At 40.8% G+C, this 8,527-nt stretch overlaps 1 long non-coding RNA gene across 2 annotated transcripts; it reads right to left on the bottom strand.

Moving 5' to 3' along the window:
* Positions 1-1,887: 1,887 nt before the first annotated feature.
* LOC127925012 (uncharacterized) lies at positions 1,888-7,074 on the bottom strand. Of its 2 annotated transcripts, none has more exons than XR_008119549.1 (3): positions 5,391-7,074; positions 4,754-5,120; positions 1,888-3,093 (listed from the first exon to the last, which is right to left on the bottom strand). It is a non-coding gene; the product is annotated as an uncharacterized LOC127925012 (long non-coding RNA). The 2 variants fall into 2 exon arrangements; XR_008119548.1 differs by having other exon boundaries at positions 1,888-4,659.
* Positions 7,075-8,527: the final 1,453 nt, after the last annotated feature.

An 8,527-nucleotide genomic window follows, 5' to 3' on the forward strand; every position in this document is an offset into this window, starting at 1 on the left:
GTAGTGTTTTGTATTGAGCACATCATAAACCTACTGCTGGGATATTCACAGTAGTGTTTTGTGTTGAGCACATCATAAACCTACTGCTGGGATATTCATAGTAGTGTTTTGTGTTGAGCACATCATAAACCTACTGCTGGGATATTCATAGTGTTTTGTGTTGAGCATAACATAAACCTACTGCTGGGATATTCAGTGTTTTGTGTTGAGCACATCATAAACCTACTGCTGGGATATTCCGTGTTTTGTGTTGAGCAAATCATAAACCTACTGCTGGGATATTCAGTGTTTTGTGTTGAGCACATCATAAACCTACTGCTGGGATATTCAGTGTTTTGTGTTGAGCACATCATAAACCTACTGCTGGGATATTCAGTGTTTTGTGTTGAGCAAATCATAAACCTACTGCTGGGATATTCAGTGTTTTGTGTTGAGCACAACATAAACCTACTGCTGGGATATTCATAGTAGTGTTTTGTGTTGAGCACATCATAAACCTACTGCTGGGATATTAAACCTACTGCTGGGATATTCAGTGTTTTGTGTTGAGCACATCATAAACCTACTGCTGGGATATTCAGTGTTTTGTGTTGAGCACATCATAAACCTACTGCTGGGATATTCAGTGTTTTGTGTTGAGCAAATCATAAACCTACTGCTGGGATATTCAGTGTTTTGTGTTGAGCACAACATAAACCTACTGCTGGGATATTCAGTGTTTTGTGTTGAGCATAACATAAACCTACTGCTGGGATATTCATAGTAGTGTTTTGTGTTGAGCACATCATAAACCTACTGCTGGGATATTCAGTGTTTTGTGTTGAGCACATCATAAACCTACTGCTGGGATATTCATAGTGTTTTGTGTTGAGCACATCATAAACCTACTGCTGGGATATTCATAGTAGTGTTTTGTATTGAGCACATCATAAACCTACTGCTGGGATATTCATAGTAGTGTTTTGTGTTGAGCACATCATAAACCTACTGCTGGGATATTCATAGTAGTGTTTTGTGTTGAGCACAACATAAACCTACTGCTGGGATATTCATAGTAGTGTTTTGTGTTGAGCACATCATAAACCTACTGCTGGGATATTCATAGTAGTATTTTGTGTTGAGCACATCATAAACCTACTCCTGGGATATTCATAGTAGTGTTTTGTGTTGAGCACATCATAAACCTACTGCTGGGATATTCAGTGTTTTGTGTTGAGCACAACATAAACCTACTGCTGGGATATTCAGTGTTTTGTGTTGAGCACATCATAAACCTACTGCTGGGATATTCAGTGTTTTGTGTTTTGTGTTGAGCACATCATAAACCTACTGCTGGGATATTCATAGTAGTGTTTTGTATTGAGCATAACATAAACCTACTGCTGGGATATTCAGTGTTTTGTGTTGAGCACATCATAAACCTACTGCTGGGATATTCAGTGGTATGTGTTGAGCACAACATAAACCTACTGCTGGGATATTCAGTGTTATGTGTTGAGCACATCATAAACCTACTGCTGGGATATTCATAGTAGTGTTTTGTGTTGAGCACATCATAAACCTACTGCTGGGATATTCAGTGTTTTGTGTTGAGCACAACATAAACCTACTGCTGGGATATTCATAGTAGTGTTTTGTGTTGAGCACATCATAAACCTACTGCTGGGATATTCATAGTGTTTTGTGTTGAGCACATCATAAACCTACTGCTGGGATATTCATAGTGTTTTGTGTTGAGCACATCATAAACCTACTGCTGGGATATTCATAGTAGTGTTTTGTATTGAGCACATCATAAACCTACTGCTGGGATATTCATAGTAGTGTTTTGTGTTGAGCACATCATAAACCTACTGCTGGGATATTCATAGTAGTGTTTTGTGTTGAGCACAACATAAACCTACTGCTGGGATATTCATAGTAGTGTTTTGTGTTGAGCACATCATAAACCTACTGCTGGGATATTCATAGTAGTATTTTGTGTTGAGCACATCATAAACCTACTCCTGGGATATTCATAGTAGTGTTTTGTGTTGAGCACATCATAAACCTACTGCTGGGATATTCAGTGTTTTGTGTTGAGCACAACATAAACCTACTGCTGGGATATTCAGTGTTTTGTGTTGAGCACATCATAAACCTACTGCTGGGATATTCAGTGTTTTGTGTTTTGTGTTGAGCACATCATAAACCTACTGCTGGGATATTCATAGTAGTGTTTTGTATTGAGCATAACATAAACCTACTGCTGGGATATTCAGTGTTTTGTGTTGAGCACATCATAAACCTACTGCTGGGATATTCAGTGGTATGTGTTGAGCACAACATAAACCTACTGCTGGGATATTCATAGTGTTTTGTGTTGAGCACATCATAAACCTACTGCTGGGATATTCATAGTAGTGTTTTGTGTTGAGCACATCATAAACCTACTGCTGGGATATTCAGTGTTTTGTGTTGAGCACAACATAAACCTACTGCTGGGATATTCATAGTAGTGTTTTGTGTTGAGCACATCATAAACCTACTGCTGGGATATTCATAGTGTTTTGTGTTGAGCACATCATAAACCTACTGCTGGGATATTCATAGTGTTTTGTGTTGAGCACATCATAAACCTACTGCTGGGATATTCATAGTAGTGTTTTGTATTGAGCACATCATAAACCTACTGCTGGGATATTCATAGTAGTGTTTTGTGTTGAGCACAACATAAACCTACTGCTGGGATATTCATAGTAGTGTTTTGTGTTGAGCACATCATAAACCTACTGCTGGGATATTCAGTGTTTTGTGTTGAGCACATCATAAACCTACTGCTGGGATATTCAGTGTTTTGTGTTGAGCACATCATAAACCTACTGCTGGGATATTCAGTGTTTTGTGTTGAGCAAATCATAAACCTACTGCTGGGATATTCAGTGTTTTGTGTTGAGCACAACATAAACCTACTGCTGGGATATTCAGTGTTTTGTGTTGAGCATAACATAAACCTACTGCTGGGATATTCATAGTAGTGTTTTGTGTTGAGCATAACATAAACCTACTGCTGGGATATTCACAGTAGTGTTTTGTGTTGAGCACATCATAAACCTACTGCTGGGATATTCAGTGTTTTGTGTTGAGCACATCATAAACCTACTGCTGGGATATTCATAGTAGTGTTTTGTATTGAGCACATCATAAACCTACTGCTGGGATATTCATAGTAGTGTTTTGTGTTGAGCACATCATAAACCTACTGCTGGGATATTCATAGTAGTATTTTGTGTTGAGCACATCATAAACCTACTCCTGGGATATTCATAGTAGTGTTTTGTGTTGAGCACATCATAAACCTACTGCTGGGATGTTCAGTGTTTTGTGTTGAGCACAACATAAACCTACTGCTGGGATATTCAGTGTTTTGTGTTGAGCACATCATAAACCTACTGCTGGGATATTCAGTGTTTTGTGTTTTGTGTTGAGCACATCATAAACCTACTGCTGGGATATTCATAGTAGTGTTTTGTATTGAGCATAACATAAACCTACTGCTGGGATATTCAGTGTTTTGTGTTGAGCACATCATAAACCTACTGCTGGGATATTCAGTGTTATGTGTTGAGCACAACATAAACCTACTGCTGGGATATTCAGTGTTATGTGTTGAGCACATCATAAACCTACTGCTGGGATATTCATAGTAGTGTTTTGTGTTGAGCACATCATAAACCTACTGCTGGGATATTCAGTGTTTTGTGTTGAGCACAACATAAACCTACTGCTGGGATATTCATAGTAGTGTTTTGTGTTGAGCACATCATAAACCTACTGCTGGGATATTCATAGTGTTTTGTGTTGAGCACATCATAAACCTACTGCTGGGATATTCATAGTGTTTTGTGTTGAGCACATCATAAACCTACTGCTGGGATATTCATAGTAGTGTTTTGTATTGAGCACATCATAAACCTACTGCTGGGATATTCATAGTAGTGTTTTGTGTTGAGCACATCATAAACCTACTGCTGGGATATTCATAGTAGTGTTTTGTGTTGAGCACATCATAAACCTACTGCTGGGATATTCATAGTGTTTTGTGTTGAGCATAACATAAACCTACTGCTGGGATATTCAGTGTTTTGTGTTGAGCACATCATAAACCTACTGCTGGGATATTCCGTGTTTTGTGTTGAGCAAATCATAAACCTACTGCTGGGATATTCAGTGTTTGTGTTGAGCACATCATAAACCTACTGCTGGGATATTCAGTGTTTTGTGTTGAGCAAATCATAAACCTACTGCTGGGATATTCAGTGTTTTGTGTTGAGCACATCATAAACCTACTGCTGGGATATTCAGTGTTTTGTGTTGAGCAAATCATAAACCTACTGCTGGGATATTCAGTGTTTTGTGTTGAGCACAACATAAACCTACTGCTGGGATATTCATAGTAGTGTTTTGTGTTGAGCACATCATAAACCTACTGCTGGGATATTCATAGTGTTTTGTGTTGAGCACATCATAAACCTACTGCTGGGATATTCATAGTGTTTTGTGTTGAGCACATCATAAACCTACTGCTGGGATATTCATAGTAGTGTTTTGTATTGAGCACATCATAAACCTACTGCTGGGATATTCACAGTAGTGTTTTGTGTTGAGCACATCATAAACCTACTGCTGGGATATTCATAGTGTTTTGTGTTGAGCACATCATAAACCTACTGCTGGGATATTCATAGTGTTTTGTGTTGAGCACATCATAAACCTACTGCTGGGATATTCATAGTAGTGTTTTGTGTTGAGCACATCATAAACCTACTGCTGGGATATTCATAGTGTTTTCTGTTGAGCATAACATAAACCTACTGCTGGGATATTCAGTGTTTTGTGTTGAGCACATCATAAACCTACTGCTGGGATATTCCGTGTTTTGTGTTGAGCAAATCATAAACCTACTGCTGGGATATTCAGTGTTTTGTGTTGAGCACATCATAAACCTACTGCTGGGATATTCAGTGTTTTGTGTTGAGCAAATCATAAACCTACTGCTGGGATATTCAGTGTTTTGTGTTGAGCAAATCATAAACCTACTGCTGGGATATTCAGTGTTTTGTGTTGAGCACATCATAAACCTACTGCTGGAATATTCAGTGTTTTGTGTTGAGCAAATCATAAACCTACTGCTGGGATATTCAGTGTTTTGTGTTGAGCAAATCATAAACCTACTGCTGGGATATTCAGTGTTTTGTGTTGAGCACATCATAAACCTACTGCTGGGATATTCAGTGTTTTGTGTTGAGCAAATCATAAACCTACTGCTGGGATATTCAGTGTTTTGTGTTGAGCAAATCATAAACCTACTGCTGGGATATTCAGTATTTTGTGTTGAGCACATCATAAACCTACTGCTGGGATATTCAGTGTTTTGTGTTGAGCAAATCATAAACCTACTGCTGGGATATTCAGTGTTTTGTGTTGAGCAAATCATAAACCTACTGCTGGGATATTCAGTGTTTTGTGTTGAGCACATCATAAACCTACTGCTGGGATATTCAGTGTTTTGTGTTGAGCACATCATAAACCTACTGCTGGGATATTCATAGTAGTGTTTTGTGTTGAGCACATCATAAACCTACTGCTGGGATATTCATAGTGTTTTGTGTTGAGCATAATATAAACCTACTGCTGGGATATTCAGTGTTTTGTGTTGAGCACATCATAAACCTACTGCTGGGATATTCCGTGTTTTGTGTTGAGTAAATCATAAACCTACTGCTGGGATATTCAGTGTTTTGTGTTGAGCACATCATAAACCTACTGCTGGGATATTCAGTGTTTTGTGTTGAGCACATCATAAACCTACTGCTGGGATATTCAGTGTTTTGTGTTGAGCACATCATAAACCTACTGCTGGGATATTCAGTGTTTTGTGTTGAGCACATCATAAACCTACTGCTGGGATATTCAGTGTTTTGTGTTGACCACATCATAAACCTACTGCTGGGATATTCCGTGTTTTGTGTTGAGCAAATCATAAACCTACTGCTGGGATATTCAGTGTTTTGTGTTGAGCACATCATAAACCTACTGCTGGGATATTCAGTGTTTTGTGTTGAGCATAACATAAACCTACTGCTGGGATATTCAGTGTTTTGTGTTGAGCACATAAACCTACTGCTGGGATATTCAGTGTTTTGTGTTGAGCACATCATAAACCTACTGCTGGGATATTCAGTGTTTTGTGTTGAGCACATCATAAACCTACTGCTGGGATATTCAGTGTTTTGTGTTGAGCACATCATAAACCTACTGCTGGGATATTCAGTGTTTTGTGTTGATCATAACATAAACCTACTGCTGGGATATTCAGTGTTTTGTGTTGAGCACATCATAAACCTACTGCTGGGATATTCAGTGTTTTGTGTTGAGCACATCATAAACCTACTGCTGGGATATTCAGTGTTTTGTGTTGAGCACATCATAAACCTACTGCTGGGATATTCATAGTGTTTTGTGTTGAGCACATCATAAACCTACTGCTGGGATATTCAGTGTTTTGTGTTGAGCACATCATAAACCTACTGCTGGGATATTCAGTGTTTTGTGTTGAGCATAACATAAACCTACTGCTGGGATATTCAGTGTTTTGTGTTGAGCACATCATAAACCTACTGCTGGGATATTCATAGTGTTTTGTGTTGAGCACATCATAAACCTACTGCTGGGATATTCAGTGTTTTGTGTTGAGCACATCATAAACCTACTGCTGGGATATTCAGTGTTTTGTGTTGAGCACATCATAAACCTACTGCTGGGATATTCAGTGTTTTGTGTTGAGCACATCATAAACCTACTGCTGGGATATTCAGTGTTTTGTGTTGAGCACATCATAAACCTACTGCTGGGATATTCAGTGTTTTGTGTTGAGCACATCAGTGTGTTGTTGGTTGGTAGACAGATCTATTCATATGACGTGTGTCATTTTGATGCAAAAGAAAACAAACATGGAAAGCAATAACAGTTTTGAATGCAGTGTTTGCTATTGCTACAGATTTGTAGAGTTTTGTGTTTACAGATTTGGGAAAATGGCCCAATGATTCAGCAAACATGTGTAAACAATTGTGGAAAACTGTAAATTAAATATTTTCCATTTCAGAGTATAAGTATTGAGATGGTCTGTATTTTAATCTTGTGGATGGCATGCATCTTTGAAATAATATTGTCGGCGCCATAGCAGGGCCTCTCACCTTCCTCCAGGGTTTCTCCTGTTTATCTAAACACGCTTTCACTGTTTCCCCTGGCCTATGTTTTGACACGCAGTACAATATGGCTACAGGCCCGGGCCATGGTAATCCACTGCTACAATAGCACACTGACTGAGACAGTAAGTGATACCCCATTGTGGCTCTCTCTGTACCTTGGCTTCATTGTGGCTCTCTCTGCACCTTGGCTCCATTGTGTCTCTCTCTGCACCTTGGCTCCATTATGGCTCTCTCTGCACCTTGGCTCCATTGTGGCTCTCTCTGCACCTTGGCTCCATTGTGGCTCTCTCTGCACCTTGGCTCCATTGTGGCTCTCTCTGTACCTTGGCTCCATTGTGGCTCTCTCTGCACCTTGGCTCCATTGTGGCTCTCTCTGTACCTTGGCTTCATTGTGGCTCTCTCTGCACCTTGGCTCCATTGTGGCTCTCTCTGTACCTTGGCTTCATTGTGGCTCTCTCTGCACCTTGGCTCCATTGTGGCTCTCTCTGTACCTTGGCTTCATTGTGGCTCTCTCTGCACCTTGGCTCCATTGTGGCTCTCTCTGTACCTTGGCTTCATTGTGGCTCTCTCTGCACCTTGGCTCCATTGTGGCTCTCTCTGTACCTTGGCTTCATTGTGGCTCTCTCTGCACCTTGGCTCCATTGTGGCTCTCTCTGTACCTTAGCTCCATTGTGGCTCTCTCTGCACCTTGGCTTCATTGTGGCTCTCTCTGCACCTTGGCTCCATTGTGGCTCTCTCTGTACCTTGGCTTCATTGTGGCTCTCTCTGCACCTTGGCTCCATTGTGGCTCTCTCTGTACCTTAGCTCCATTGTGGCTCTCTCTGCACCTTGGCTTCATTGTGGCTCTCTCTGCACCTTGGCTCCATTGTGGCTCTCTCTGCACCTTGGCTCCATTGTGGCTCTCTCTGCACCTTGGCTCCATTGTGGCTCTCTCTGTACCTTGGCTTCATTGTGGCTCTCTCTGCACCTTGGCTCCATTGTGGCTCTCTCTGCACCTTGGCTCCATTGTGGCTCTCTCTGTACCTTAGCTCCATTGTGGCTCTCTCTGCACCTTGGCTTCATTGTGGCTCTCTCTGCACCTTGGCTCCATTGTGGCTCTCTCTGTACCTTGGCTTCATTGTGGCTCTCTCTGCACCTTGGCTCCATTGTGGCTCTCTCTGTACCTTAGCTCCATTGTGGCTCTCTCTGCACCTTGGCTTCATTGTGGCTCTCTCTGCACCTTGGCTCCATTGTGGCTCTCTCTGCACCTTGGCTCCATTGTGGCTCTCTCTGCACCT

Source organism: Oncorhynchus keta, unplaced genomic scaffold (genome assembly GCF_023373465.1).
Source record: "Oncorhynchus keta strain PuntledgeMale-10-30-2019 unplaced genomic scaffold, Oket_V2 Un_contig_4917_pilon_pilon, whole genome shotgun sequence".
Classification (NCBI taxonomy): Eukaryota; Metazoa; Chordata; class Actinopteri; order Salmoniformes; family Salmonidae; genus Oncorhynchus; species Oncorhynchus keta.